The sequence below is a fragment of the Ceratotherium simum genome, chromosome 1, assembly GCF_057802395.1.
Source record: "Ceratotherium simum simum isolate JZ-2026a chromosome 1, ASM5780239v1, whole genome shotgun sequence".
Taxonomy (NCBI): domain Eukaryota; kingdom Metazoa; phylum Chordata; class Mammalia; order Perissodactyla; family Rhinocerotidae; genus Ceratotherium; species Ceratotherium simum.
This window is the reverse complement of record NC_141900.1, coordinates 99,641,354-99,652,513: the sequence shown is the minus strand read 5'-3', so window position 1 is coordinate 99,652,513 and position 11,160 is coordinate 99,641,354. Positions and strand designations below refer to the sequence as shown.

Sequence of the window (11,160 nt, the reverse complement as noted above, 5' to 3'; positions counted from 1 at the left end):
GTTTCAAATGGTCGCCGAAGCTCAGTAGAGAAATAGGGGCCAGAGAAAGAAATTTGGGAATCATCATCACAATGCACAATGTTTCTCAACTCCAGTGGTGCATCAGAATCAACCAGGAGCACAAGAAAATGTCCTTGCTTAGCCCTACCCCTGGTGATTCTCTTGTACAGCCAACAGCGAGAGCACAGGGAGACAGAGGCGGCAGATGGAATCACAGGCTGGACATGATCTCCCTGAAAGAGTGGACAGAATGTGAATAGGTTTTAATGTCCATGGTTTCCAGACGAAATTCATCATCTTTCTAATGTGACCAGCTCTTTCTCCCGATTCTGTAATTTTACTTATCGTAACGGAATTATGGACAAATATAAACCACGATATCAGGGAAAAATGTAAAGATACTGGAGTCTGTTGTTTTGTACTGCCTGTTATGAGTTATGTGGAGCAGGAAGGTGTTGTGCAGAAGCCAGTGAGTATTCCCACTGTCCGTCATCCTGAGGGAGAATTCAAGCAGGCTCTGAGAACCCTGGGAGCTGGAGAAGATTCAGGGTGTGATTTTTCTACTGATGGTGAGCTGCTCCTGGTCATGCAGAAACAAGCTAAAACTCTAGCAGCACCATCAAGCTGGTAACAGCAGTGGGAGTAAAGCCTCCAGCCTCAAAATAGTGCATTTAAGTCCTGGGCTCATAGGCAAATGGGTTGAGGAATGATGAACAGCCCTTTGGATATGAGAATAACAACTGTGAAGGCACCCTCCTTATATTTGAAGGGAGCTGTTCACTCCAACAGCCTCTTTGACCTGGCCCTCCAGGTGGCCCACAGGAAGTGACAGATCCGTGCTTCTTGAAGAGCAATGCCAAGAAGACCAATAGCATTAGGAATCGGGCCTACTGTGCCATGGAGCCACCAGAGCTGAGCATAATAGCAGAGACAGGAGACTTCCTCTTTATTTTCCATCCCCTATGCAGGTAGATGAAATTACAGGCTATCTGCGGCAGCACCTTCTTTGGAGGCCAGAGACCTTCCTGCTCTGTTACAGGAAGTGCATCATACCTCTGGACCAAGTACTGTCAACAGAAACACCTAACGGAAAATCATTAATTCACAAAGATTGCTGTTCTTTAGGCAGCTTTATATAACTCTGCCTTGATCTTTTCTACAGAGAGAAAACAAGGCTCAACTAGGCCAAACTCAGTTAGAAATATGTCTAAATCTAAAACCAGTATTTTTCCCACTATATTATGGGTATATTTGGAAACAATAAACACAGTAGTCCAGCTTGGTTAATTGTAGAGTAAATACAGGAAATAAACTAAAAATAATGCTGGAGAAATGGTTTGGAAGACGACCTTATGCCCTGAGTCTCAAGGAAAATAAACAATAGAGAGATTGGTATTGCATAGCATCAGTGATTTTTGAACAAATCATCCACTGCATTCCACAAATATTTCGTAAGCCCCTACAATGTGCCAGACCCTACTGTGGGCTCTAGGGATATAACAGTCAAAAAAAGTGACAAAGGACTTGTCATCATGAAGCTTAAATTCTAGTAGAAGGAGGCAGAAAATAAACCCAGTTAAATTCACACATCTGGTGGTGACAATTGCTATAAAGAAATATAAAATAGAATAAGGAGGAAAGAAGATGATGGTGGAGGGGGAGGTGTCCTGCTGTATATGGTACTATTTTATACAGATGGCTTCTCTGATGAGGGGACATTTGAACCAGACTTGAGGCTGTAAGGGCGTGAGCTATGTGGACATGTGGGGAGAGAGCAGGAAGAATAACATGTGCAAAGGCCCCAAGAACAAAAAAGAAGGCAACCAAACTCTTCTGTCCCTAATTTTGAATTCTGACTGCCTACCTGTTTGTCTTACAAGAATGTCTATGTTATTAATACAGGATTTGTTTTTTGTGTAGTTTTGCTTTTCATAGATATGATTTTTCATAACCGTGTGGTCTTTGGGAAGAAGAAGAAAAAAAAAAGATCCTCTCCATCCTCTTTGTCCTCTAGAAAGATTAGTGCCAGAATAACTGTTTAACAAATCTACCACCACCATTCCTGTCTCCTAAGCCCTACTATCATTTTTTAGTAGACTAATTTTCTCTTTTATTGTCTGTTGACTGAGGATATATGGGGGCAGCCCTTTATTGTTACATGAAACATTCCTGGCAACTTGGGAAGGCTGAGGGGTTTTTTGCACTTCTAATTATGAAAGGGAACCTGGACACAGCATGACCGAAGATATCAAACAGCTGTGGTGAACACTTCTCTGATACTTTTGATTCTTTAAAAAGCATGTTTTGCTCTTTTCTGAGTAGTAGCTTCTTAGAATTTCTGTAACACAATGCTATTCTGACCAGCTTGGTAGTTTCATACGTGCAAAACTTGATTCTCTCAGCATTTTGAATAGATGCACAAAGTTATGTGACTTTCTGGCTGTTCTAAAGGACACAAAACACCTCAGAGAAAATTGTCTCTTAGTCATAGCTTCTGTGAAGCTAGAAAGAGTTTCAGGTTTACTAGTGTCTTTTCAAATTGGCAATATGAGAAATCTGATTTTTTTCTTATCCTATCATTGCAGGTCTTACTCTGTTTACTCTCTTGATTTTCCCTCTATGCAATCTAACTTGAGTCAAACGGTAACACTTCATAATTTACAACCCTCCTAAAAACAAAGGGCGAGGGAAATCTCGCAGCAACTGCTGTCAGATAGAGCATTCTTTCTTGCCTCTGATGAAGTAAGTTTCTGGAGGAAGTAAAAATGGCACTATCAAAGAGGAGAAATATGGTCTTGAGTTCAATCTTGACCCAATTATTGAACTTGAAACAGGGCTGGCTTTAAACCATGACAATGTTGGTAGGATAAGGCAATATTATATGACATGATTCACAAGACACTCAGAACTTCCATGCTTAAAATACTAACCTTTCACAGACGCTCCGTCAGTAACCCATTCCTTCAGATTAAATGTTTCTTTATCCCCATGATTTTCTTCAAGCTCCATTTATGGAAGGGTACATACGTAAAACATAGATTGTTTTGACTGAGTTTATTCAGAACTTTTCTCTTGGATACTGGAGTAATGAGGACACAGGAATATGAAGGAAATAGTAATAAAGGGTTCTTAAAGTGCAGGAAAGTGGTGTTTAAACCACACTAAATCCATTTTGTTAATGTCTGTCCTATAGGCAGCCCTACATGAGACAGCAAATGGTTAAAATTCTTGCCATTCTACAATCTTAGTGTAACCACTGAGAGGAAAGGAGAAGGCAATGGGACACCTAGTAAATGGGCTCCTCCTTTAGAAATACAAACAGAGGACCAACATTCCCTGCCATTTTAATTACATTAAATGTGAATGGAACACCCACCAGGATGGTTCAGTCTATAGTAATTTTAAGTGCACGTTTTATGTCTTCTCTGACACAAAAGAGCACTGTAATAAAAAGGTGACAATTTGCCACTTGCAGGAAAGTGAAAAGTAGAAAATTACTCTACCTGGCAGAATAGGTTTTTTGAAAATAATATTAGGATAGCTGCCTTAAAGAAGGTAACAGTTTGAAGGTCTAAGTCCCAAAGAATAAAAGACAGACTGTACAATGGAAAGGTTGTAAAATAATTGCACATAACCATAAAAGTGTCCATAGCATAAAAAAATTTTTTTTTGCTTTTTTTCCTTGCTCACACCATGTGTCAGCAAAAGACAGGTTATTATCATCATTATTTCTATAGCCTTCTTCATTATCCATATACTTTATAGACATTGATTAGTTGACTGGACAATCCCTGCCAGAAAGATCAGTATGATTAACCTGAAGGCAGAGCCCAGCGCCCCGAGGTTAAGTGATTCATGCTTTCCTCCAAGGAGATCAGCGAAGGACAAGATCTCCACTCTAGAGTCTTCTGTCTGTAGCTGTTGCTATCATGGCTGACAATGAAAATGAATGTAACAGTGAAAATGCATTTTCTTCCCTAGCATAACTGATGTCAGAAAAGACTGGAGATTGTACATACTTATTGGCAAAGAATGAAATGTTAGCCTAGTGAGATTCTCTGTTCAATTAGAATAAGTACACTTGGGTGAGATTTCCAACAATCTGTGGCCAGTTGGAGGAGTTTCTGGTTAGAGTTCTTACATCTTCATGCAACAATCTGTTTCTTCTCTAAGTATTTACTGAGATCTCATCATGCCCCAGAGGAATGTTCTAGGCTCCAGGGATACCGAAGTGAATTTGAGAGCCAAGGTCGTGTTCTCCTGCGCCTTTCATTCTAGTAGGATGAGACTAACAATAAAAACATTAAAGAAACAAGAATAATAACAAATAGGGATAAGAACCAAGAGAGAATTAATGTAGGATGATGTCGTAACTGTGCCTAGGTGATTTTTAGATGATGTAGTCAGGGAAGGCATCTCTGAGAAGGTGGCATTGAGAGTGAATGACAAGAAGGAGGTAGCCGCGGGAAGAGGAAACCAAGAACATTCTAGGAAGAAATAAAAGCTAAAGAAAAAGCCCTAAAGTGGAAATGTGCTAAGTATGGCCAAGGACCTGAGAGCAATTCAGTGTGTCTGGAGGATAGTGAACAACGAGAAAGATGTCTCCTTCAAATTCTGGAGAGAGAGCATCTGGTCAATCGATTGACTGGCCTTAGGGCAGGTGTCCAGTCTTGATCCATTCAGTTGTGGCTTGGGGAATGAGAATGTGTCACAGGACCTGTAGTTTCCAAGGACTAAGGGAGAGACTGTTAACGCTAGAAGAGAAGTTGACTATGACAGCGAATTGACTTATGTGTCTAATATAATCCTCCACTCACCTTTGCATTTGCAGAGCTTTATAGAGTCCCAGGCTTATAGGAAACACTTAATGTCAAGTGACTAAATGAGCAAAGGTAATTAAAAAGACAGGAGGTAATTTGGGGCTTCTCTTCAGTAGTAAGGCAATCCATTTCCCAGAACAAACGCAACCATCTTCCAAACATGCTCCTCCCCCCACTCCCACAATCTTTTGGAACTGTGCCTCACTAACAGACATATTAACAATATTAGGTTAGAAATATTTTGGTTATTGTTGACACCTGAAGCTTTTCACATCTGAATCCAGTGCCTCTCAAACTTTACAGAACGTAGGAATCACCTGGGCCACAAGTGAAGGGGGGAGGGAGGAGGGTGAAAGGGATAATTCGGTACATGTGTGTGCTGATGGGTTGTAATTAGTATTTTGGTGGTGAACATGATGTAATCTATGCAGAAATAGAAGTACAATGATGTACACCTGAAATTTTTACAATGTTATAAACCAATGTTACTGCAATAAACAAGAAATTAAAAAAAAAAAATGCAAATTCCTAGATCTTGCCCATTTCAGCACAACCAGAGTGGAACCCAAGAATATGAATTTTAACATGATCCAGTAATTCCACTTCTGAGTGTACATCCAAAAGAGTTGAAAGCAGGGTCTCAAAGAGATATTTGTGCACTCTGTTCGTAGCAGCATTATTCACAATAGCCAAAAGGTAGAAGAAACTCAAATGTCTGTCAACAGATTAATGGATAAACAAAATGTGGTATATACATACAACAGGATATTATTCTGTCGTAAATAGGAAGGAAATTCTGACATAAACTACAACATGGATGAACCTTGAGGACATTATGCTAAGTGAAATAAGCCAGTCACAAAATGACAAACAGTGTATGATTCCACTTATTTGAGGTCTCTAGAGTAGTCAAATTCATAGAGATAGAAGGTAGAATGGTGGTTGCCAGGGTATGGGGGGAGGCGGAAATTGGGAGTTGTTTAACGGTATAGAGTTTCAGTTTCACAAGCTGAAAAAGTTTTGTAGATTGGTTGCACAACACTGTAAGTATAGGTGACACTACTGAAATGTACACTTAAAAATGGTTAAGATGGTAAATTCTGTTATATGTATTTTACCACAATTAAAAGTAAAAAATAAAAGAATATGAATTTTAACAAAGATCCCAAGTGATTAAGATGCAAATGAGGAAATTTACTTTAAGAAACATCCTTTATAGTCAATTTCTTCCCCAGTCTAGTTTATTGCATATTTAAATGGTCTCATGGACTGTCTCTGCCCTCCATTATCATCACCTGTCTGTTGGATTCCAGCCGCTACATATCTGTTTTTTCTGGCTCCGGTCCCTCCTTATCCTAATTCATCCTGCACTTTAATCCAACACTATCTTCCCAAAACAATGATTTGTGTTTAATGTAGATGGATTATGATTCCAATAAAAGAGTAGAATAGAATGAAAGAAAACAAAAAAAAAAAAACGGTATGGAAATGGTCGAATGACTACAAAAAGTAGCAGAACTTAGTATGCTTATATTACAATTATAGATTTGAATTCCATCTTTTCTATATTTTAACCTCCTCAAACTTGAAGTCTTTTACTTAATATGACCTACAAAAGAATCCTATTTGCTTCTCCTTATATACTAAAATACAAACACTGCCACACCCACAAACGTGCCTCATGTCCTCCACGCACCTACCTCCCTGTATTTTCCAGAGTCTCCTGTTTCACATGACCTGATACTCCACAGAAGGAAATCCAAGAATGAGAACAGGAAAACTGGTTTCAATTCAGTCTTTTCCACAAATTAGCTGTGTGAATGTAAGCAATTTTCTTAGCTTCTCTGAGATCCTTTTTCCATCTGTAAAGAAAGAGAACTGACTTAGATTAATGGCTTTCACACATTTTGATGATCACTCACTGTAAAAAAGAGGTTTTACATGGCAAAGAAGTTTCACAAAACTTCTATAAGACACTCACCATTATTGCATGTGATGGGTTCTGATATTTTATCTTCCAATCTGTTCTATTCTATCCTAGGTTATTTCTTTCTTTAAAAGAAAATGCTGGTTGCAACTCTCTAAATTGATTTCACAGTACTCTACTAGATCACAGCCACGATCTGAAAAATACTGATGTAGATGATCTTTATGGTCTGCTCCAGTTCTAATGCTCTATGATAATGAATAAATATGAAAATTCTTTTGCATATTTGTGTGTTTTCCCTATCAGTATATTATCACTTTTACAGATAAATTCTTAGGAAAGAAATAGGTTTCCTAAGCTTCTCTGACAACTCTGATAAAATAGCATAGATTCATATTACAAATTCATAAATTAATAATTCATACATTAAAAAGTTTATTTAATGATAATACAAGACAATGGAAAAGGAATTGGATTTCTGTCCTCATTTTCCCGCTAAGCAAGTACGGATTACATCCCAAGTATTCTTACCATGATTGAGGAAGAGACACAACGATCAAAGAGATATCCCTTCATGTCTTGGTTAAATCACTGGTTCTCAACTCTGACCTGACTTTAACATCACTTGGAGGAGTAAAACAAACAGTTTTCTGACCCCATTATAGAACTATTAATTCAGAATATAAGCATATAACTGAGTCATCAATATTTTTAATCTCTCCAGGTGAGGGCTGAGAACTATTAGTCTAGTTGATGCGACATAAAAGTCACCATCCTGGCCAACAGGCACATGAAAAGATGTTCAACATCATTAACTATCAGGGAAATGCAAATCAAAACTACAATGAGATATCACCTCACGCCCGACAGAATGGCTATAATTAGCAAGACAGGAAACAACAAGTGTTAGAGAGGATGTGGAGAGAAGGGAACTCTCATACACTGCTGGTGGGAGTGCAAACTGGTGAAGCCACTATGGAAAACAGTATGGAGATTCCTCAAAAAATTAAGGATAGAACTACCATATGATCCAGCTATTCCACTGCTGGGTATCTATCCAAAGAACGTGAAAACACCAATGTGTAAAGATACATGCACCCCTGTGTTCATTGCAGTGTTATTCACAATAGCCAAGACTTGGAAGCAACCTAAGTGCCCATCAAGGGACAAATGGATAAAGAAGATGTGGTATATATACACAATGGAATACTACTCAGCCATAAGAAACAATGAAATCCAGCCATTTGTGACAACATGGATGGACATTGAGGGTATTATGCAAAGTGAAATAAGTCAGAGGGAAAAGGTCAAATACAGTATGATCTCACTCATTAAGTAGTAGATAATAACAACAACAAACAAACACATAGAGACAGAGATTGGATTGGTGGTTACCAGAGGGGAATGGGGAAAGAGGGGAGCGAAAGGAATAATTAGGCACATGTGTGTGATGATGGATTGTAATTAGTATTTGGATGGTGAACATGAAAACATGATGTAATCTATGCAGAAATAGAAGTATAATGATGTACACCTGAAATTTATACAATGTTATAAACCAATGTTACCACAATAAACAAAAAAAAAAGTCACCATCCTCTGGGTATCCAGTTTAGCCCAATGACAGAAAATAACTAGAGCAATGGCAACCCCTGTTGATTTAACATTTCCTTTAATCCCTTGCCCCTATATTCCTCCCTGTTATGGACTGAACGTTTGTGTCTCCCCCAAAATTCATATGTTTGAAGCCCTCACCTCCAGCGTGATGATATTTGGTGGCCTTTGGAAGGTAATTAAATTTAGATGAAATTATGAGGGTGGAGGCTTCATGCTGGAATTAGTGCCCTTATAAGAGGAGGAAGAGACCAGAGCTTGAGAAGGTGGCCATCTGCAAGCCAGGAAGAGAGCTCTCCCCAGACCCCAACCATGCTGGCAGCCTGATAGCAGACTTCCAGCCTCCAGAACTATGAGGATTAAATTTTTGTTGTTTAAGCCACCCAAACTATGGTATTTTGTTATGGCAGCCTCAGCTGACTAGGACATTCCCCTAAACTTGAAAGTAGTTAATGTTCTTCTCTCTTATCATCTTCATAATCCATAATTGAGAACCATTATCTATTGCAGTTTAAGCAAGAATGTCTTTAAATCCCAAATCTCCTCTGTTGGCACTGCTAAGGTGCCCTACAGTTCCTGAGTGTTAATGTCATATGAGAAGGGTAACTCTATAAGCAATTGATCCTTATCTGTCAGTTACACAACTGACTCTGTGGGGTAGGGTGGTAAACAGCTTGTAGGTGTTTCATTTTGAAGAATTGATAGCTGGGGGCTGGCGTGGTGGCCTAGCAGTTAAGTGCGCATGTTCCGCTGTGGTAGCCCCAGGTTCGGATCCCAGGAGCGCACCCATGCACCGCTTGTCGAGCCATGCTGTGACGGCGTCCCATATAAAGCAGTGGAAGATGGGCAAGGATGTTAGCCCAGGGCCAGTCTTCCTCAGCAAAAAAGAGGGAGATTGGCAACCGATGTTATCTCAGGGCTAATCTTCTTTACAAAAAAAAACAGAAAAATTGATAGCTGAAAGTGGGGGAGGAGTAGGAGTAACAACCATGTCTCATCACACAGGTAAGTATTGGGAAAGGTGGACTAAAAACACCATAGGGACTTTGGAATACACACAAGCAGACAAAAACAGTGACAGAGAGACTCAAGAGACTAAAAGGAGTTAGAAGTTGTGATTTGGCTTTAATATAACAAAGCCTAACTGTTGGGTGAATTATACATTAAAGAAATCCATTGAAGAGAGAATATGCAGACTAGGGAAAAATATATCAAAAAGAGTTAAATGAAAAAATTTAACAAATCTTTGTTTTGAAGGGTTACGGTGCTTTTGGGTTTTGCTCTGTAGACTTGATTTTATTATAGTGACTAGTTTTTCTCAATAATCGAGGTAATTAAATTTTGAGACATAAGAGTGTTTTTTTAAAATTCTTGAATTGTGATCTCAGATGAAAGCTCCTAGCTTTGTGTGCTTCCTTACCGCCACCTGGTGCATGTTAATATACTGCAAGGGAAAGGTCACATGGCACAACCAATTTATGAATGTAAGATCAAATCTGGCGGCCAATCAGTTTACTAACAAATAACCTTTGATGTAGCTCAGTGAGTTGCAAATAAAATATGGGAGCGTCTCCATTCACTAATATGGCTTTCCCTGGCCTACAGAGACTGGTGACAGGCTTCCTTTTGTTTTGAGATTATAAGTTTTTTTATAATAATGTTAAAGCATATTTTAACAAAATATGGGTGCAAAGGGGTGGTAGTATTTCACTTTATCATTATATTTCGATTACCTTTCTTGGCAAAAAGGAAAAAAAAATGAGACAGATGATCAACCTTTCTGGAGAAGGCTAAGCGAGGTATGCAGAGACACCTGGGCACCATCTCTTGCTGTCTTCTCTCCCCGTCCTGAGTACAGGACTTCACACATGCTAAGTTGATTCAAAATCCAGACATCAGTACATCTGAAGTAGACATCTCCTTAATGGAAGTACATAGATGATTAGTGTGACTGCTTCTTGAATGGTGATAAAAATGCCACACAAGGCTTATGGTGAAGCAAGGATTGGGCCTCTTTCTCAATTTTGGCAATTCTGGCTTCTACCAACTTGGAAAGTATGGCTAGATGCCCTATAGAGATGGGTATAGATATTCTCATAGAGAAAAAGGGGTGAGAGAAAAGCTGTACTGAAACATGCTGCATCTGCTCTTGCTCTGTGTAGCTGCCTCATATCCATTCATCTCTGTACCATTGGGCAAATATATTGGCTCATAGACTATGCATGTGTGCGTGTGTATGTGTCCATATTCTCTTCCTATCAATCCAACAACACTGAACTGATAGCTCTATTTTACTGCGCTCCCCTCATATTTTCATTTTTGTTATTGTTGTTGAAATTTTACTGGACTATAAAATCCACAAGTCTAGGAACCATTGATATAGTTGATGAAAATAACAGGATGTGAAAGGCATGAGCTATTTTGGAGCTATATTCCCTTTGGTCTCTTACCAATATGCGTACAATCTGTTAATTATGAAATAGAGATGACAGGCCAACAGATCCTGGTGAGATGCCAGGTTGGGGAACAGGGTGACTGGTGGGGGGGTCGGTTCATGTGAAGGGGGGGCGCATTACTTGAATTTGGAAAGGGAAGTTGAAATGGGATCCCAAGGCTAAAACTGATTCACAATTTTGCTTAGAAACAGGCCTGTACCTGGCCTTTTATTGCACAATGATCTGTGAGCATACGTTTATGGGCACATTTCCTCAGCAAGAGACAAAGTTTGGAAAGAGAGACCTTAGCTAGCAGAGGCACAGACCACTAAACGTGGATCCTACTCCCTTCTTTCCTCTTAGG

The 11,160-nt window shown here is 39.2% G+C and overlaps 1 pseudogene; it reads left to right on the top strand.

Annotated features, from left to right (window-relative positions):
- Positions 1–430: 430 nt before the first annotated feature.
- LOC101392542 (peroxiredoxin-5, mitochondrial pseudogene) overlaps positions 431–11,160 on the top strand; it is a 47,226-nt pseudogene continuing 36,496 nt past the window's right edge.